Source organism: Rhinolophus hipposideros (genome assembly GCF_964194185.1).
Source record: "Rhinolophus hipposideros genome assembly, chromosome: 16".
Classification (NCBI taxonomy): Eukaryota; Metazoa; Chordata; class Mammalia; order Chiroptera; family Rhinolophidae; genus Rhinolophus; species Rhinolophus hipposideros.
Window position 1 is genome coordinate 1,139,114 of NC_138062.1, and position 22,247 is coordinate 1,161,360.

Genomic DNA, 22,247 nt, shown 5'->3' on the forward strand with positions numbered 1-22,247 from the left:
CCCAGTATGGATTTTTATAGGCATTAAATTAGTACACTGCCACTAAAACTCATATTTAAGGAAGTCATAAAAGTGCTATAAGTGAAAAAGCATGATATACAGCTATGCATATGTGTATAGACTGATTTAAATTATGTTGAGAAAAACACCCTTGTGTAGAAAAACAACTCGAAGAAAATAACTAAAAGTTATGAGTGATTCCATGGTTGGTGTATCTATATTAATTATTTTTCATTTCCTTTTATTTTCTAAATTTTCTTTAATATATATGTTACAGATTATATAAAAATATACTGAAATGCATAAATATTATAGGATTTCTAGTTTATACTGTAGTAAATGTATCCATATACCTATATTTATATCTTTATATAGTCAGATATAAATATCTGTTCAATGTAACAAAGTATTTCTGAAATATCCTGAATTAGCTAATGTAACTTTTTGTTATTATCATTCATTAAATGTAAATGAAATTATGATTGCACAAGAGTCATTTAGATTACTTAGGCATGCACAAAAGGGATAATTTGATGAGTCTGGTCTGAAGTATAACTTTTATTAATACTTATTAAATACACAATATTAATTTGGATCTTGGTTAAAAATTTGTGAAAATGTTAAAAAAATATTCAAAAAAGATGTTTAAATAAGTAAAAATAAAACACAATTTAATCCATTATTGTGACCCATTAAACTGAATAACAGTTAATATAGAATCAGGGCTGAGATTCTTTAGGTAAACTGAGTAAGAAATTTTGAAATATTCAAAAGCATGCAAGATACAAATACATATGCAAAAATCTCAAAGGGTGAAATTCACCTGTTGCGTAGAAAATGTTATCTATTATTCTAAAATGAATTTTTAACTACTTTGTTAGGAGAATTAAACATTTGATGGATTTGTGTTTGATTAAACAGCTTTGAGCCCACTTTGAGCAAGACCGTAAGGGACTGACTAGGCTTTGGTTAGAGATTAGTGGAGAAAGAATGCAGGACAGAAAGAGCATGGTGTGTCAGAGGGGTTGGGTGGTGTGACAGGCTGGGGTCTCTAGTGTGTGTGGAGCAGTTGCTGGGAGGATGGAAGGGACACTGTCCCACCGTGGCGTCTCACCATGGAGCGTAGTCGCCCTCCACCTATGCCCTGTGGATCTTGCAGTCCAGTGGGGAAGACACACCTCATTACTGAGCACTCACCAGATGTTAGGCATTTTCTACGCTGTGAACAGTGAACAAATCAGAAAAAGTGCCCGCCTCCTAGCACCTCATGTTCTGTGTTAAAGATAATGTGATTTCAATTGGGATGCAAGTGATGGAGGAAGGGCAGTGAAGAGAGAGAGTAGGATTTAATTTATAAGGCAGACCAGACAGTGGGGTAAGGCGAAGTCCTTCATTCTTTTGTGATTGGCACAGGGACTAAAATCGAGTGAGAGATAAATAGAAAGATAGGTGACCTGATGGGCTTGGTCTTGAATGTCAGTGTTGTCATGTGTGCTTAAATAAGATCCTTGGAGAGCATGTATTTCCCCAAATAACATGGGCCCGGGGAAAGAACTTGAAAGACAGCGGTAATAAATTGTAGATTCCTGTGGTGGGAAGACAGAACGACATCCAGTGTTGCCTGAATCCCATCTTTTAGGTTTAGCTGTAAAATGACCATTGGAGGCAATATTTTAGGAGAAAAAACTACTTGACAGTTGTCATTTCCAGATTAAATTAAGTTCCAACTCATTCAAAAAAATGGACATTTCTGCCGTTCCCTGTCTCCCTGGTGTACGTGACTGTGGCTCCGTGGAGATGCAGGTGTCCACCTTTCATTGTGGTCACTGCTCTGGCTGCCCTGCCTGAGTGTTTCGTCATTATTATGGTGACATGGATACATTTTGTGATTTCAGGTGGAAAGAGGACTAAAAAATGGCAACGAAATTCAGTTAGGAAAATAAAACATATTATGTTTTTGCATCTATGATTTCCTGGATATAAATTTATACCCACTGTACTAAGTACTGAAATCATTAAGAGAAAGGAAGAGTTTGCTGAAACTCAGCAGATAGCAATAATGATTGGAATCAAATAGTATAACTGGATTTCCATGTTCTTCAAAAGAAGTAAGTTTTGGGGAGGTTATGCAGGCAAAATGGGAAGTAAAGGGAAGTTCAGTTGTTTGGAATATTCGTTTCGAACTCCTGAGACGTGCAGTCTGACCTCTGTGGTGGAGGAAGCCCAGCTGACATGTTCTCCAGTGACAGTGACACGTCAGCCTCGGGACTCAGGACAGTCTGCGTGTGACATTGGACTGTCTCTTACCAAGACACTATCTGTTGGTGACACATGGTTGTCACATGAGAAATTTCTCCTGGGCTGCTGGCCCTCAGAATTCTGGACAGGAAATGGGGATTGGGTCCACATTTAGCAGACCATTAAGGGGTTAGTGCTGGGTCAGTCTCAGCCCCCTGCATCCCAGAGATTCCCAAGAGCGTGGGGGGTGGGGGGGAATCAGAGGCACTGCCACGACGGTGAGTGTCCTCGTACATCCCCTCACACAGGACCTGCCTGCTGTGACTCCCTGTGAGAGGGAGGACTCGTGCTGTCTCTCGTGATGGTGTCCTCTCCTCTGCATCGGACGGTGATGCTTTCCAATTTACATCCACTTGGGGCCGTAGTGACCTCATGTCTTCCACCCCAAATATGAGTTGATAGCATCTTCCCCTGGTGTTCCAGTCAAGTGTCTGCCCGTTATTATTTTCCTTTCACTGACAACTGGAAACCCACTGTACCGTGTACTCAGTGCTGTCTCCCCTGCACTGCCCTCTGCAGCAGAGCTGTCGTCCTATGCTGGCTGATTCAGCTCACTCCGTCGTTCTGCGAGCATCTCAGCTGCTCAGGGCCCACAGAACAGTGCTTAATCTCATTGGTTAGAAACAGAAAATCCTAAATGATCTGACCCAGAATTGCTTTCCCAGATCTGCTTTCCATCGCTCTATTTAATTTCTACCCTCTTGGCAAATTTGAATTCCTTAATATTTTTCATATATGTTATTTTTGCACCCATTCCTCCATGCCCTATATGTCTTTCTGTTACCATTTTCACATGTTTGAATTCTAGTGAATTTTCAGGGTTAAACGAAAACATTTCCCCAAATTGCCAACACACACAGGCACACACACACACACACACACACACACACACACACACACACACATCGCAGAACATATGATTGAATGATTTAGGCTTAAATAACAAGCTAGTCAACCAGGTTCTAGTCTGGGAAACTTTACTTTAGGGAGAGAAGGGAAAAAGAAGGCTGTTTTGTATCTTCAGCTGTTGGTTTACTTTGGCTTTGGGAGAAAAGAGAAGACTTTCTGGCATGTATCCACATGGCTGCACTCCTTTATTTCTGTCACCTAACAGGCTGGCAATTTTCAGAGTCAGTGTGATGGTGAGAAACACAGAAGCTGAAGCCCCTTTACAAATTTTCTCTTTTAAAGGTTTTACAGATAACATTTTTGTTTTGTTTTGTCACTATTTGCCCCCACAGCACTCTGTCATTTAGATTCAAAACACAGAAACATTGTTAAACGCAGTGTTCATGAGGCTTAATAATAATTTGCTTCCTTTATTATTTACCCTTGTGGAACTTGCTGAACTTTTCTCTTCGTGGTTTCTTTTCTGGAGAGAGAGATGGCTGGGAAGGTCACTTTACCATATGGAACAGATGGATGAAAACGATGAAGCGATATTGAATTATTTATTACAGGCTAATGGAGCAAAAGCTGGTTAATATTTCTATAGGGCTGAAGGGATAGCAGTCATTCTATCACTTTGTTTCTGGAAGCTAAACTTTTCAAATATTAAAAAGCAGAAGTGAACACAGGCATTGACAAAAGTATTGAAAGAAGCGAAGGCAAGGCCCCTGCTCTCCTGCGAGGCTCTCAGTAAAGATGTTTTTCATTCCGGGGGTCTAACACGTTCGACTTTGTGGTGTGTCATCAAATCGCATTCCGTGAACTCAGTATGATTAGGGCACACAAGACTTCGATCTGTAAACTAAAGGAACTAACAAGGCATTATGCCACTGACAGTGAACTACTGCAAGGAGTTCATGGAATCCCTCTGGCTTCCAGTTTCCTAGGAGAACTCTTTCTCTTTTAGGCAGGAAAATAAAAAGCACAGGCTATCTTTTCTTTAGTCAGAAGTCTCTTCTCAAAGTTTGGCTTGCCTTGCAAAGTTATTCCTGGAGCAGACGGACTCGGGGCGGCATGACTTACAGTTACTCTGAATAAACAGTCTGTCCTGGGAGTAACGCTGAGCTCATGATTTGTAAGCACTGATGGCTTTCCTGGAGCCCAACGCATTTGACAAAACATATGTTAGGAAAAATTTGAATTAACGTGTTATATTAAAAGGACTTATTAAACACGGTAGGAATTTCTTACATAATTATTAATCTTAATGTGTTTCGCACTTTGAATTTTGAAGAAATTTAGGAAAGTAAGAAATTTCTCTTTTTTTTCACATATGAGTGAGATCATATGGTATGTGTCTTTCTCTGCCTGACTTATTTCACTCAGCATAATGTTCTCTAGGTCCATCCACATTGTTGCAAATGGGAAGATTTCCTTCTTTATAGCCGAATAATACTCCATTGTGTAAATGTACCAGTAATAAAAAAGAAAGAAAGAAAGGAAGAAAGGAGGAAGGAAACAAAGAAAGAAATGTCTCAGTGAGAGCAGGGATAGTGGTAAAACTCGGTTCTAGGCTTGTGTGGTAATCACTGCCTCAGGGTGTCAGTGTCCCGTGTTGTGACATGAGGCTCTTAAAGTCATTGGTGCATAAGGTCCCTTATAGAACTAAACATATATTCTAGTTTTTTTATGCAGAGATTTAAATTTTTTAATAAACGTTTCGGTTTAGAAGAGATTGAGATTTACAGAAAAGTGAAGAGAGTATACGCTATTACCCTGTTAGTATCGTCTTACGTTTGTATGGTACATTTGTCACAATTAATAACTGATTGATACGTAATTATTACCTAAAGCCCGTGCTTTCGTTAGATTTCCTTAACTTTAACTGGTGGTATTTGTATTCTAGGGATACGTCCAGGAAACCAAATTTTATTTTGTCACCACATCTCCTTAGGTTCCTCTTGGCTGTGACAGTTGCCCAAACTTTCTTTGTTTATGATGACATTGGCAGCTTTGAGGAGTTCTGGTCGGGTATTTTGTAGAATTTTTCTCTTTTGAGGTTTGTCTGATGCTCCTTTTGTGACGAGGCTGTGGTTCTAGGTTGGGAAAGGAGACGACGGAGGGAAGGGCCATTCTCGAGTGATAGCACGGGTCCATCCACACCATCAACATGACCTTTCAGTTGGTGTCACCTGGATGACCCCATGAGGCAGTGTTACTAAGTCTCTGTGCTATGAGCTTGCTCTGTTTCTGCCTTCCTGTGTTCTGCTCTCCGAAGGTGGACTAGCTGCAGCCCTTACTTCCAATTCTAATGCATGGGAGGCTCGTCAGTTCTCGCTCATTGTTCTGCCTTTCATCAACTACGTAAGTCAGTATGGACTTGGGGATGTTTGCTTTATGGTTTAGCTTACAGTACGCTTTCACTGATTTAGAGCTTAAATTGTTCCAGCTGTGGCCCCGTGGATTCTTTCAGTTGGCTGCTGGGTCCCTTTGACACCCCCTCATCATTGGGGGATTTTTTTCCTTGGTGTACTCCCTTACTTTCCAGCACGATAAGATGCTCCAAGTTTATTTTATATATTTTCTGGCCCAGCCCTAGAATGGACCACTTTTGCAAGGAGCCCTGGTTCCTTTCATTAGAGAATGGTACCAGGCGCCCACATCTGGGGACTAGGTGTACCCATTGCTACGGGGACATCGTTCCTTCTGGGCCCTTCCAGCTGGCTGCAGAGAACTCTGTGCATATATGGTGCCCTGCACATACCTGTAAACATTTATATTGATGTGCTTACCTGCGGCTACATTAAGTTAAAACGTGAGTGCCTGCTGGTATCTCCAACTCTCATCCATCACCACTCTGACCGTTCAAGCGTTCTCCACTTGCCTGTCTGAAACCTCCCATTCCAACAGTGAGAAACCTGGCTCCCACCATGTGTCATCCATTCACGTTTCTCAGTTCCAGTGCTCAGGCATGGTGGGGTCAGATTTGCTAACCCGTATCCCTGTAGGAAACAACTTTATCAGCTAGGTGACAGGCTTATGTGCAGCTCCTCGGGCCTTTAATTAGGCCTACAGATTTCATTCATTTACATGTTACTTAGGTCAACAACTCTCCCCCCATTCTCTTCAATGAGGTTGTAATATAGTTAGATTTTTATTTTGTCATTCTATTCTGGGGTCCTCTGACCTATAAATGATTTTTAAGATTTGTATACATTAAGGTTTACTCATTCTGCTATGAAATACTATGAGTTTGGACAAATACAGAGTGTCATGTATTCACCATCCATGATTTCCCCCCTCCTTTACCTATTAATAACAGAGAGGGATATTGAAGTCTCTAACTATAATAGTGGTTTTGCTTTTCCTTTAAGTTCATCCATTTTTATGTCATTTATTTTGATGCTCTTTTGTTAGATGAATATACGGTTGAGTTTGTTAGGTCTTCCCGGAGAATCGTTCCCATTATCATTGTGCGACGCTCTTTATACCTGACGATGTTCCTATTCTGAAGTCTGCTTTGTCGGACGTTAGTAGAGCTAATTTGGCTTTCTTTCGATTAGTGTTAGTATGGCACATTGTCCTCGTATCTTTTATTTTGTCCTATATGAATCTTCTTATTTACTGAGATTCATGTAGACAACATATAGGTTGGTGTGATTTTTTTTTAATTCACTCTGACAGTCTTTTTTAATTATTATATATAGAGCATTCACATTTAAAGTGGGTATTGTTATACAATTGAATTACTGTCTACCATGTTTGTAACTGTGTTGTATTTATAGAATATATTCTTTCTTTTTTCTCCACTTGTTTTCTGCCTTCTGTAGTTTTACATGATTCCACTTGTCTCCCCTCTGAATGTATCAATTATACTTCTTTTTTTAAAAAGTGTTAGCAGTTACAATAGATTTTAAATTACACATTTTTATGTAATCTAAATCCACTTTTAAATAACATGGTATTACTTCACTTGTACTATATGTGACTTATAATAGAGTATTTCCATTTCCTTCCTCTCATCCCTGTGACAATGCTGTCATTGTCACTTACCCATTTGCTATAATCACCTAATACATTGCTACTGTTATTGCTGTAGACAGTTATCTTTTAGATCAATTGAATAATACAAATAAATTTATTTTACCTTTATTCCTTCTCTGTAACTCATATTTTCTTTAAATGAATTCAAGATTCTGACAGTCTTTTTTTGTTGTTGTTACTTGAAGCACTTAAAAAAATATATTTTAGAGTGGTATTTTTTGTCCATTTTGTAATCAGTTGTCATTTTCTTATTGTTGAATTTTAAGAGTTCTTTGTATATTTAGGATACCTGTCATTTACTTATCAGATATGTCATTTGCAAATATTTTCTCCCAGTTTCTGGCTTGTCTTTTTCATTTGTGAATAAACAGTGTTTCATATAGCAGAAGTTTTTAATTTTAATGAATTTTAAAGAATTTACCAATTCTTTCTTTCACCAATTGTGCTTTTGGTGTTTTATGTAAAAAGTCGTCACCACATGCAACGTCACCTAGATTTTCTCCTCTCTTGTCTTGGGAATTTTATAGTTTTGCATTTTACGTTTAGGTCTATGCTCCATTTTCAGTTCATTGTTGTGAAGGGTGTGAGGTCTGACTCTAGATTCATTTTCTGCACGTGCATGCCCCATTGTTCCAGCAGCATTTATTGAAAAGACTATCTTTGCTCCGTTGTATTGCCTTTGCTCCTTTGTCAAAGATCAGTTCCCTCTATTTATGTGGGTCTATTTCTGGACCGTCTGTCCAATTTCCATGACCTATTTGTGTATTCTTTTGTCAGCACTACACTGTCTCTTGGTTACTGTAGCTTTATAATAAGACTTGACGTCAAATAGGGTCAGTCCTCCAACTTTGTTCTTCTCTTTCAATGTCATGCTGGTTATTCTGGGTCTTTTGCCTTTTCATATCAACTTTAGAATCAGTTTCTTGAATTGTACAAAATAACTTGGTGAATTTTTTCATGATCTATTTTTCCATTTTTTATGTCTTCCTTTTTTAAAACCACTTTATCAAGGCATGATTAACACAAAAAGCGGTACATATTTAATATGTACATGATAAGTTTGGAGATAAGCTCCGGAGAATACCTGTGAAACTATCATCTGAAGCTATGTCATAAACATATCCATCATCTCCAAAAGTGAACATGTTACCTCGCAAGGTAAATTCTGCATAGGCTTGGGATACAGAGAGCAAATCATTCTTGGAAAGTGAAGTAGGCCTCTGGCAACTTGTCCACTTTCCATAGAAAATGGCGAGTTTTGGCTACTCCAGCCCATCAGCCCTGACGCACAAAGTCATGAACAAAAGCATGGATGAGAGCAGCAGCTGGGGCTGGAGTGGTGTAGTTCTCGGCGCCGAGTGCTTTGTGTGGTCGGGGCTAACACAGAGTCACAGCTCTCCCAGCTCCACGGGCTGATGGAAATGGTTTCTAAATCTTCTGTGGTGTGGGACAGTTCAAACTGCTTTCTATCCCCCACATGTTGGTGTTGGTCTGGCAACCACAACAAACGTGTGTCTGTAAGAAATCCTGGATTCTTTCCACAGATGGTGGTAACAGAAAAGACATGCCATTGTCATTGCTTTCTCCATGGAAAATGCCATGTTTCGAATTTTTTCAAAGTATGCCAAGAAACTGCTCTTTGGCCCAAGAGAGCTCAATGGCCTGCATCTGTCGACTCCTGCCACTGTTATGAGGTCATCACTAAGCATGTAGAGATTGCTCGTACCAGGAACTTGTCATGCTGGTGATTTTGGCTTTTCCTGAGAAGTAAATGTAATAGGGCTACTTCTCCATTGGATTCCAAAGAAATTACATCTAGAAACATAGATCAGTATATTCTTTGAACCAAGTGTGTGTGTGTGTGTGTGTGTGTGTGTGTGTGTGTGTGTGTGTGAATATATTTGTTCTAGGTACTGAATATAATACGATTCAAACAGACTTTGAAAACTCATCCAGTATATCACTCTATTTTCATTTAATATGCAGAATAATATTCCAAGTACCTAACAAGCACTGTGATGCCTGCGCCACGTGTCAGTCCTACAGCTGCTGGATGAGGCACGGGGCAGGGCTCCCGGGTAGAAGCCACTGCTGAGGCTTTCGGGAGCCGCGTTTTCTTTACCCAAATAGCTGCTACAGGTCAGTGCCGCTCCATAGCTTACCCCCTGGTACCTACTGGCTGGATATGAGCCCTGGTAATGGCCGAACTCAGCATGGAGAGCTGTCCCCTACCCTGCGACCCTAGCACACATCTCTGACTGACCATGGTGCCACTTCCGGCTAAGTCCAAACAAGGTCACGGACTCCACTCCCACCTCCAGTCAAAACAAGGTGTCCGTTTTGAGATAAAAATGCTCTTCATCTTTAACCTGAAAGAATGACAAAGACATGAGAAACCAGTCTCCTTTTAGTGCCAGCTCTTCATGGTCATGTTATCATGGAAGACTTTGTCACATGCCTCACAGAGCACTCCCGTACCCCTGGAGGGGAAGCCTTACCTAGCCCACAGGCTGACCCTGACATTCAAACACATCTCCCTCTGGTCTTACTGTGTTTTCTCTGAACCACACAAGTGAGCACCTAGTTACGTAATAATTTGTACCGTCTTTAATTATTTCATGCTGGGAAGCCTTAATCCCCTTAGCAAGGTGAGCTACTTACTGTCTCAAGGTCATATTTTGTATTTATTTGGGATCGACCACGGCATTGTACAGATATGTCGTCAATATTTTTTCCATTTCTGTTGCTTGTATTTATCATAGCTCTATCTATAGATTATATAATATATAGCTTATATTTGTATTATTTCTGTATCTATCACTACTTTGACAAATTCCCACAAACTTAGTGGCTTAATACAACACAAATATATTATTGGCAGTTCTGTAGCTTTGGAGTACAATGTGGGTGTCACTGGGCTAAGATCCAGGCATCCGCAGGGCTGCTTCCTTTGGGAAACTCCCAGGAGCCCCGGTTCCTGGCCTTTTCCAACTTCGAGAGCCACCTGCGTCTCCTGGCCCTTCCCCACCCTCCAACTTAGCAGCACAGGGTCCAGCCCTCTGATGTCACACTTCTCTGACCCAGTCCAAAATCATCTCCCCATCGCAGGGTCTTTACCCTTCATCACATCTGTGAAGTCCCTTTTGCCACGTGAGGTGACATATTCACAGGTTTGAGGGGACAGACCATGGACATCTTTGGGGAGACATTTCACTTACCACAAGGACTAATAAATGCATATATTCAGCCAGGTTCGTCTTGTTCTGTTCTGTCCTTGGGCAATGAATAGCTGGCCAGTAAATTAGCTGTAACTGAAAACGATTGAATTCCTTCACACATGGAGGTAAAAGCATCCCTCCTCCTGGCCAGTGAAGCCTTTATTTTCCTCATTGAATCGTGTTCTAGGTTGGTTACAAGTCTGAGTTAATAACCCAGCCGAGCGCTGGGACCCCTGCGTGCTGAAAGCTCCCACTCGTGCTGCCCCTCGCATGCCCGCCCCACCAGAACACCTGTACCGGCCTCCGCTTTCCTGGCCATGCGGGGAAAGTGGCCACAGTTATCTACGCTCTCCCTGGTCTGTGCTGTGTGATGGGCTGTCAGAGGGCTCACAGCCCGCAAAGGGGATGTAGAATGTCACCATGGGAAGAGGTCAGGAGAACAGCAGGCTGAGCTTTGTGACACTTATTTTCTGTTCCTTAATCATTCCTTTCATGTAAACATATATCATGATAGAAGTAGCAGCAGAAACAGAAATCTGTAATGTGAATTGCCCTGGTCATTGACCCTCATTTTCATGATCCTGATTCCTAACTTACTCAATCTTCCTATAAATTATTCTCTTTAAATCACAGCATAAATCTGCTTGCTCTTATTAGAATTTAGGCAGCAGATAAATCATGCTGCCATTGTTCTAAAAGATTTCACTTGATTTCATAGGAACTATGATTCTGTGAGGACACTGGAGCTTGCTCTAAACACATGGCTTTAGCTGACAAACGTGCAAAGTAGCAGAAGGTTGGAATGCATGACTGTGTATCTTAGAGTATGCGTTTGGCCGTCCAGTACAACTGCTTCTCTTTGAAACACCCATTTCAGTCAGCTGTGATTTTATGACTGTGCCCCGTCTCCTTCCCACCGACCCCCAATTATACCCACTTTTGTCTCCGATTGAACTAAAATGCCTGATATTAAGTGCCCTCAGGTTAGAGAGGAGGAGGGTGAGTCGGACTCTGTGATGATAAAATGTTTCCACTGACTTGGCCCAGAACTCCCTGGTGCCCTGCAACCCCGCTCAGGGTACCTGTGACTGGAGTCTGTGGGCAGAGTGCAAATGGCAGGGATTGTGGCAGTGACATGGCAGGGAATCCCCACGCTGCACAGAGGGACGGAGGGCTGCATGCTCCAGTCACCCTTTCCTTTGCTTTTCCTTATTTTGTTGCAGGAGCTCAGAGGGCACCCACTCGCACCAAAGAATGAAAGCTGTGGCCCAGAAAGAGGAGGGAAAGGGAAAGAAACTTCACCTTGCTTAAGCTTCTCCTACTCTTCTGTCACTCACAGAGAGAAGCCTTATTCCAGCTAGTCCACAGCCACTTTGTCAGAAAATAATCATGAGTCCCTTTCTTGTGCCACAACCTACACCTTTACAGACAAAACATGGAAATCGAGATGGCCTGTTGTCCTCTAATACAAGCCAGGAAAACCTGTGCCCCGTGAGTACATCAGTGAGTGATGGCAGCGAAAGTAGCTTTGTATCTGGATCTTTTTATTTTTAACAGCTTCATAGAGATGTAATTGATGCAAAATCAGTTGCAGATATTTACAGTGTACAGTAACTAGGTCTTGACGTGTCTACAGCAGGGCCAGGACTAGAGTGAGGCACTCATCACAGACACATTATTTAAGGGGGCACCAAAAAAGCACAATTATTAAGATAAATAATATCTTTATTTAAAAAAAAATGAAATTGACAAGCTATGACCTATGGGCCACCCACCTCCATTTCAAATAAAGTTTTATTAGAACCAGACCTGGGAGTCATGAGTTGAGTGAGACAGGGTCCCGTGTGTGCAGTCAGACCTTGTGTTTACTTAAAATTTTGATATTTTGTTCATCGTGTATTTAAAAATAATTTTGAGTTTTAAAAATGTTGCATTAAAATGTTGTTTACCTTGGTTATTGAGTGTGCAGCTTCTCCACACACCACTCCGACATCTAGCCAAGTATTGGGTGCGATCTGGGGGGATGGCATTGTGTAATGGGGACCCGCCCTGGGAATCCGGACAGTCGGCTCTGCTCCTGATGGGCCTTCAGGGACGTCGCCGCACAGCTCCAGGCAAGGACGCAGCCAGAAGCCCAGGAGAGAGGCCCCGGGGAGCAAGCCACCTGCCATAGCTTGATCTCGGCTTCTAACCTCCGGAACTGTGAGAAGTAACCGACTTCTGTTTCGGCCACCAGGCTGGGGTAGTTTGCTGCGGCAGCCCCAGCAGACTAACACATATGTTACACCAGACAAACAGAGAAGGAGCTCTCGTGTCTGTAAAGTATAGAGAGGCTTGTCTCAGGGCCGTTACCAGTTAGGGCACTGTGGGACCACAGACAGAGCTGGAAACACATCCTTGGTGGGCCTTTTATAGCATAGATGAGATCTGCCATCTTATCACTGTAACTTGGCCAGCATTTTCCAAAGTATGATCCTGAGAACATTAGTTCTATAGTGTGCTAATAATTTTCTCTGGAAAATAGGAGTAGCTATAGATAACATTATAATGACTATAAAGCAAACACTTTGCTTGTTTCAGGTAAAATGTATCTACCAAAACAGTGTAAGGTAATATGCAATAAATTTTCACCAATATACCTAAAAACAATTTAATTTACCTGTTTGGACCTTAGTAAATCTGCACTAATAACACCTGAAAATGTAGGAAGGAAATACATTTTTCTCCTAAGCATTTTTGGACAGTGCTATTCTAATCAAAAGATGGAATGACCACAAAATAAGTATTTGAAATATTTTTAGTCATTCTGGTTTGTCTTTAAATCTCTGCTTAATTGTGGCCAGGGGTGTGAGGTGTTGGGCAGACAAGAACAGCACTTCTGCCTTCATTAGCTCCCCAGGTATAGTGGAACGGTTTCCGAGCTGCTTGTAGAGCAAAAGAAAAATACCACCAAAAGGCTGCTCCACTCCCCGTCTGGCTTTTTAGGACCTAGTAAGGCTTTGCTCTAGAGCTTCTGCTAATTATCTGATGAAAGCCCATCAGGACTAAACTCAGTGACGGTGGTTTGATGGTAAACACAGACAGTGCAACGCATATAAAAATGTCTGTGACAATGAAACCCGACTGACTGTTGACAGAATTCCCGTGGCCAGGAGTGAGGACGTGGAGTAGCACTGCGTTTCGGTTTCTTCAGTCATTATTTGTTGAAGCACTTCTAAATATCTGTGGTGATTCTAGATGTTGTGGGTTTTGCTCTTGTGTTTCCCAGTTCTTTTAAGTTTGAAGTGCTCAGGGTTACTGTGGCTTTAGTGACTCAGAGTACTTGCAGCTGGCACAGAATGTCACTTGTTTGTTCAAATTGACCGCCAGCTTCTTGGGAAAGAACACTGGAGAGATGACATGTTTTTCTAGGTTTCCACAGCTGTTTAGGAGAGAAACGATGCAGAAAGAAAAAATGCAGACTGGCCTATTTACTTTCTAAAGCAGAAAAAATGTGAACACTTTTTATGAGTCTGTGTTTCATAAGGGTTGCACACTCCCTCTCAGGTGTTTAAATATGAATAAAGGAAAACTCCTTCGAGACTGGTGCAAAGCCAGAGGCTGATGGAATAAACAGGCTGCAAATAAGCCTCTTCCTAGGAAAGTGAACGGGAGTGGGCTGTGGGAGCAGCCAGCCGCACGTCATGGGTGGTGAGAGAGTGCAGCTAGTGCCTTGACGAGCAAAGTTTCCCAATAAATAAACTGATAACCAGACCGTTTCTGTGATTTGCCCAATCATACGGGAAGGAGATTCTGGGATTGTGTTGGAGCCTGAACAATTTGTGTGTCAAAGAAACACCATGATGACGTGTGTTCCATTTGAAGTGTGTTTCTACAGCTAGGAGGCCGAGCGGCACACTTTGTCATGACAGTTCCTGTAGCTTGTTCCGCAGCCTGCGTGTGGGAGGTCCCTGACTTCACAGAGGTCACCCTGGCCCTGCTCTCTCCTTGCAGGCCTCCATGGCCTGCTCTGGCCGCTGTTTCCCCTTCCTTCTTCACTCTCCTCTGTAGGCTGCACATTTATTATCTGGCGCTTCATGTCTGCGAGCCTCAGTTTCCCCATGTGGAGAATGTCAGGTGTGATACCAGAACTCCCCCGCCCCCGGGGCTGGTAGGAAATGAACTGTAGTCACGTATGGAAGGCATGTGGCCTGGTGCTTCAGCTTCTCAACAATGTTTGCTCTTACTTCTCAGAGTGCTTTTACTTAAGAAGCTGGTGGCTTCTGTCAAGGTTTCCTCACGTCCTGCCCTCGAGTTAGGGGAATGCACAGTCAGCCATCGAGTGAGCCACTTGCTTTGTTCCCACAGCGTGTCCCTGTTGTCACCCATCTGATCGTTTTAAATAACATGAGATGGACGTGACTCCAAAGGCAGAAAAGAGAAAATAGCTGCTGACTATTGTGTGCTTGTTCTAGTGGCGTCGAAGCGTGGAAACCGTTAGAAGTCTGCATCTTCAAATCTAAACGTCCATTTCCACTGATTATCTGCTGTTGTTCAGACGGAAGCACTGTGAAATACTCGTTACCATGGTGATGCCTGGGTTCGCTGTCCACTGTAACCTCTTTTCTTTATGTTTCCCATAACATTTTTCTAAATTTCAAGTTCTAGTTACTTGACAAAATATTCCCAATAATGAGATAAAATTAGCATAACTCCAGGGTGAAACGCAGCAGAACAGATGCATGTGACAACCTGCTCAGCACGCGGCGCTCCTCTTCCTGGTGCCAGGCCTGTTCTGGGATGAGGACCTGGAAGGAGACCTGAGCAGCGGTCCCTTCATGTATCTTGAGCACAGGGTCCAGTCCGGTTGGATGGGAGCTAAAAGGCCATCGCAGCCCGCCCTTCAGCAATGCTGGAACATGTGCTTACCAGCCACTATGGGAAGCTGTCCCCTCACTGGGAACTGCCCGCCAGGTGCCAGGGTGCCACCAAGGCTGTCACCTCATGAGCACTGTGACCAGGAGCAGAAGGACCAGGGTAGCAAGGCAGTGATGACTCACCAGCCAGAACTGGTCATGCCGCCTTGAAGTCAGGGCCACGTGGCCTTCGCGAAGCTGCAGGCAGTTTGTTCAAGTGGGAGGACGGGAGTGATGGGAAAGGCCGTGAGTCAGGGCGCTGGACAGACGCTCCCTCAGCCCGGTGGCCTCAGGGCACGACTCACTTCCACCAGGCCCCTGTGCTTCCCCCGTCTCCCTCCAGGAAAGTCGGGCGCTGCGCTGGTCTGAATGTTGGTCTCCCATATGTGGAATCTGAACCCTGAGCCTTTAGGGGTGCTGAGGCCACGAGACAGAGCCCTCCCGATGGGGCTAGTGCCTCACAGATGGCACGGACAGCCCTTCCTCTTTGCCACGTGGGGGCACAGCCAGAAGTCTGAGACAGAAGAGGTCCTTGCCCACCTTGCTGGCACCTGCTCTTGGCTTCCAGCCTCCAGCACTGAGAAACCAATGTGTTGATTCCCAGACATCAGGTGGTCTGGGACACTGTTTAATGGGACAGATTTCCAGTCTTTGCCGGCTAAGGTGCTCGGCTCCTGGCCCGGTGATGCCCTGTGGGGTCATCTGATGGGCCTGTGGATGTGGGTCGGTTCAGGACCTGGATCTGTTGTTGGCCCAGTGGCTTAAGTCGCAGTGTAATTGCTTAAAAATCAGCAAAATTTGGTGGAACTTCTTAGCGGTGAGCTCCTGGAGTTCAGTCGTATTTTTAACACTTATCTAAAAATATTGCCAGTGAGGTACAGAAAGGCTTTCATAAGGTCCCAAGGTGGTCCCAATGACAGTAATGTCCCATCTCTAGTTGGCCTGGGTATTAAATACCAAAAGCTGCCTCTGAAAGCAGGCGCTTCTATTACTGACACACTCTTTTCAGACTCCATCCACATCTCACACTGGTCACCCTCTGAGTTACACTCACAGAAGCACTTGTCACCTGCACGAAACTGTGATTGGAACATTCCAGTACCATCGGAATAACATCTGAGCCAATCCCAGTTCCCACGTTCTCAATGTGAAGTATGAGCAACACGGAGCCAGCATTTGGGAGTAACGTATGCGTCAGGAGAGCAGACTTAGAGACACATGCCAGCAGTGTCTGGTTTGCAGGGCGTGTCAGCATCTGTGCCACCTTGAAGTGAGGCAGCATCACAGATACAGAGATAAATGCTTCTCCGTGGGCCTGAGACGGGAGGGAAGGCTCTTGCTAGTGGCTGGTGGGTCAACTCACCTCAAAACACTTTTAAAAACGAGTTTTCTTAAGCAGGGTTGTCAGGACAGAGGAATCTCTAACTGAGATTAAGTGTGAAAAGATTTTTGGCGTATGGATTGTTAATTCCTGGAATTGGTATGTAGCATGGGATTGGAAGCCTCAGAGTTTATAGCTTTTTCTTTTATTTCAATGTTTATAGCTGGGTTTCTTTTTGTTTTTCTTGTCTTGCCCTCTCCCTCCCATTTCTTGAGGCTAAGAAAACAATTTGACTCTTTGTTGAAAGTCAAGTCTTCCTATAGCCAGAAATAGCGGAGAGCAAGGAATGTGTGGTGCCTCTGGAGGGTCCTCACCGAGAAGAGGGAAGGCCATGTTGGAGGACTGGCTTTGGACAGAAGTCCTTGCTTCAGATTTGGCTTCTCACATTGTGGGAATTTGAGAAATGCTGACAGCTGAGCAAAAGGCTTTGGCTACCACGAGATCTGGGAGCAGAGCCCATGGCAGAGGCCGTATTAGTTCTTACTGGGCCACCAGGGGCAGACATGCTGAAGTTCCATGGCAAAAGCACAGATTCTGCAGGGCATGGCAGAAACACATAGTAGTAAATTTAATTGTTTAACAGAACTTCGCCCCAGCTGAGTTTGTGTTAGAATTCTGCGCAGCTAGTATACACAGACTGACACCCCGGATAAGGTTAAAGCAAGAAGGTTTTTCTATTTTTTCTTTTCTCAACCCCCAACCCCCATTTTCTGCTCTGATCTTTGATGACTATGTGACATGCCAGTACAATGAGGCTAAACCATAAATGTTTATTTTTCCTCTTTGGAAGAGCAGAACTCTTTCTGTTGGAAATGCTCCCTTGAAGGGTGTTGGGAACTTGAGCCCCACCATGTTGGAAGCCTGCCTGTGAGTGAGCCTACATGGAGCCCAGGGGACGGAAGGGGTGAGAGGCTACTTGTTACAGGTTGGGCCCCAGACTCAGAGCATAAAAGGTTGCTCTGCTATTGGGACAATGCATCTTTTGATATAAGCCAGTCAAGTGGAATTTCTGGCTGGTGCCATCATTTTGTTTGAAACAGTTTCCCAGGAGAACTTGCATTTTTGAGATTTTGGCTGGAGGACTAGTTTTGCAATAGTCTCATAGTTTGTTAACCATTTCTGATATTGCGAAATAGGACAGCACGAGAGCTGAGATTGGGTTAAACCAACCTTGGGTGTTCCAGACGTTGATGGGTGACTCTAGATGTGGGTGCTGGGAAACAAAGTGCAAACTGAGCGAGTCCCTGGTTGGAATCTGTTTGCTGGGAGTGAGAAAATCAAAGGGAGGACACTTTCATTTCTTAGGTTTTATTTCTTTTTATTATAATCTGAAAGAGGATTTAACTTGACATTTCTTTTGCCTGTAAAATCTTAATAAGGAAGAGAGGGCTCTACCTTGTGGCCTTTTCACCTGACTGTGTTGTGTTTGCTCCAAGCCACCTGGTGGCCTGAACTGGAAAGCCTCCCCTAGTGAGTGTGCTATGACCAGGCTCGTGACAGACCCAGGATAAGCGGATACTTGGGAGACAACCCAACTCATGTCTGTCCACACACATTTCTGAGGCAAAAATGAACGCGCCCATCTCTTTCCCAAGGAACATCCACAGTGGTCGACTTCAGGGTTTGGAGTAAGGAGAATGAGGACAGGATCACCTTGATATGCTTCGGATGGCATCCCCATGGGATCATGGGCTTGCTTCTCAACACCTGGTGGGTGAGAAAAGGGGACATTGTTGGCCTTCTCCCACGCCGAGAATGGGAAAATCAGTGGGCACTGCAGGGTAGGGAAAGAGCTACCATGATTTTTATGTCGCAAACTTTTCAACAGCTCTTTCCTTCAAAACGCAGAATTTGTCCAGGTCTGTACACCTACCCTACAATTATCATTTTCTACTCCTTCAACCAGGCAGTGTTCATGAGCAGGAAGACCGACATCTTAGGAAAGTAATGGCTATAACAGAGGTCTGCAGAATGTAACATGCCGCATCTCATTACGGAACTGTGAGCTCAGCAATGGGACATACTGACATTCCAACAGCTGAGTGGAGCTTTCTCTTGTAGTTTATTTTCTCAGTCTCTAACTTTTCCATCTACATATGGAAAATCAGGAAACTTCAGCAGTGGAATCAGCTTCATCTCACACAGTATGATTGTAATTCCTTCTGCTCTTCGTGTTAGCTCAAGACAAGCTCATGAATCAAGGGTTTATGGAGCTTAAGGATTGGTTTTTGTTGTTGTCAAAATTCCTGTCATCAGACCAATATTTGGAAAGTGTTCTAAATACATTTATTTCAGTTTTTTAAATCATCAGCTAGAAATTCAAGAATACTAAATAAAAATAAAATGGTATTTTTCTGCACTTGGTTGAGCTGAATAATGGGAGTTCTTTGTTACCTAAGACTAATTTTTAAGATCTCCTCCACCACAATCCCTTTGCTTTAACAGCTTTTAACCAAGGTCACATTCAGTCACTCAGATCTGTTTAGTACACCAGAATATATTGTTCTTCCACTGAATTATTTTTAGACATCCGTCAGGCATTTTAGTCCTTCAATCTAAAAAAAACAATTCGTGTGAATGAAAGATTCTTTGCTATTATTTACAAAAATAATATCAAGGCTTCCAGACAGTTGTCCAGTAATAGGATTTGGAAAACTCTGCTTACTATTATGCAGTCATTTCAATATGGTAAAACTTTCCCTCAGACTATAGGTAACCTCTCTACATGAGTAGTAGTTAGAATGGTTATCTGATTTGTGGTAAGCTGCTGGGCTCAGTGTCCATATTTGGCAGCTACAGACAAATCAATCATTCTTGTTAGAAAAATAAGCCCCTCGCTTCCTAGAGAGTCTGTTCTTTGTCGAAAATAATTTATTATTTTTATGTTGGGTGTAATCTTTTACTTGAGTATATAGTGTTTTTTTCCCTGAAAGGAGCACTAAATACTCAATAAAACTATTAAGTTTGAAGTTGCTTAAGGGGAGAGATTGCATCTACTACTTGCTTATTTACTGGAGGTCCAAGAAAAGGACTATTAACTGGAAATCCTTAGAATATATCCCTTGGTTTACATAGAGGCACTCTGGAGTGTTGTTCAAATTCTATTTCTAGTTCTACACTTATAGTAATGAAATGTAGATGACTGCCTTCCTGAACCTCAGATATTTTCCTGACTTGGGAATAATTTTATCTCCTCATTCTATTCATGAATAATTGAAAAAGTTTAAATATGGATACTCTCTAGTCCTTTGTTAGGACCATGGTAGAATGCTACATCTCAGTTACTTGCTGCTGCAATTAGAAAGTTAGGCTGAGCTGCCAGAATTGCAGACATACAACTAAGAACAATTTTTTAAGAATTCTAAAATTCACCATGATTTATAGTGAAAACAACAGATCCATGGAGATGTTAAGCCATTTCTATTAGGTTTTAGTGTAGAATGCAGGATGTGATCTAGTTATCTTGGATAAATCATGTTATTTATTGATACAATGCTTTTTATATCTTTAGCCCATTCTCCTTAAATACACAAAAAGCATTATCCATAGAGATTACTTTAAATAATCAAGGTGTTTTCATTGTTATGGAAAATACTGCTGTAACATTACCATTACATTTTTAACAATGAAAAGAATGTATTAAAAGGCATGGTTTTTCACAGGTAATATTACTAGAGGCCAAAATGATAGAGGAAACAGAGATACACATGCCATTATATAAGGGACTTAAATATTAAAATATGGACTACTAGTGAAACAGTCGAATGGATCAGAAAATAAGCACGTATGGAATGTGAGAGAGAGAGAGAGAGTGTGGCAGCCACCACTGCCAGCACAGACAGGAGGCAGAATGGGGGGTAGGCTGGCGGGGGGTCGCAGGTCGGTTCCTCTCCAGTGGAGACAGACACGAGAAAGGACGCGATTACTTCTGTTTCTTGTGTTGCTGCAAAATTTGTATTATTGTTCTGTGTGTTTGCATTTGAAAGTATGTGCATGCTGTTGTCTTACACACTTCATTTTGTCTTTTCTCGTCTTTGCTGCTTATTTCCCCCTCAGCACGTATCCTTAAAGTGACGCTGGGAAGGAATGTCCTCCAGTGCCTCCCCTCCTGCGTGGGGCCCAGCATGGTAGCACCCTCCCCCCGGCTTGCCTTCTGCCCTCCTAGCTATGCCACCGGAGCGCCTCCAGCTCTCCCCCTCCACAAACAGAACTGCGAAGGACGTCCCCAATGTGTCGCCTGTGGCGCAAGGTGAGAATTTCCTTGGGATAACAAATACGAGAACATTTATTGTTTTGCTCAAAAAAGAAAAAAGAAAACTACTGGGATTTTACACTTAAGAACATTAAATATATGAATGAATTTATTGATAGAAATTGATATTTTATAATATTACCTCATCCAAGAACATGAAATTAAAATTGTCTTCTCCATATTAAAGTTTTTCTCTATACATGTCTTATGCATGTTTGATTTAGATAATGTTTTCCATACTTCTTAGTTTTTCTTACTATTTTATCTTATTTTTACATGTATTTTATTTTTATTATGTTTAATGGTTATTGCTAGTGTGCAGAAAAATACTAAGTAATTGATTTATATCAACAAATTTGTTGAACTAGTATGTGTTCAAGTAATCTATTAATTCTATTTTTTCCTGGTATATAATTACGTAATCCGTAAATAAGAAATTATCTCTTCCCTTCTAAAGCTTACACCTCTTTTTTTCTTTCATTATGCCTTAGACCTACAATACCAATATTGTGTCAAATTATATCAGTGATAACAGGTTTCTTCTCTAGCTCCTGAACTCAAAAAATAAACACACCATTATTTTGTCTATCATGTTTAGCATTTGTAATAGTATATATATATATATATATATATATAAAATCTTTACCAAGTTAAAAAGTTTCCTTCTCTTCCTGGGTTGCCAAGAAGTTTCATCATAAATATCAAATTCTTTTTTCTATATTGACTGAGATATTCATTAATTGTATTATTTAGACCAAGGATTGGCAACCTCATTCAGCAAAAGGCCAGAGAGTAAATATTTCAGACTGCAGATCACACAGTCTCTGGCACATATTCGTTGTTTTGTCTTGTTTGTTTGTTTGTTTCCAACCCTTTAAAAACGTAAAAACCATTCTCAGCTCAAGGGCTTATAAAGAACGTATCAGTGGTTGCTGTTTCTGAGTCCAACCTGGAAGTCTCAGTTACTATATTTTAATTTTGCTCAATATCAGGCAAATTTCCTGATCACAGCTCACTGTTTCTCCTGAGGGAGAAATAAATCACAGCTCTGAGTCCAAAGGGGAGGTGGGGAAGGGGCAGACACCCAGAGAATCGCACAGGGTCCCAGCACCTACCGGGGCTTTCCTGCCTGCTTCTTACACCATCAGAATCAGCGTCAGCGTTGGGGAAGTTGCTGCCAATTTCCAGTAATAAAGTGCAGGCAGCAGTTAGCCAAAGACAACAGTGGGGGAATTAAAAGCAGATTTTTATAAAGATTTGGCTTAATTTCT

The 22,247-nt window shown here is 42.2% G+C and overlaps 1 protein-coding gene across 1 annotated transcript in view; it reads left to right on the forward strand.

Moving 5' to 3' along the window:
• Nucleotides 1-20,527: 20,527 nt before the first annotated feature.
• Nucleotides 20,528-22,247, forward strand: part of UGT8 (UDP glycosyltransferase 8) — a 122,002-nt gene continuing 120,282 nt past the window's right edge. Inside the window, exon 1 of the mRNA XM_081076817.1 lies at nucleotides 20,528-20,973. The gene's annotated coding sequence lies outside the window, so the exon portion shown is untranslated. The remainder of the gene's footprint in view (nucleotides 20,974-22,247) is intronic.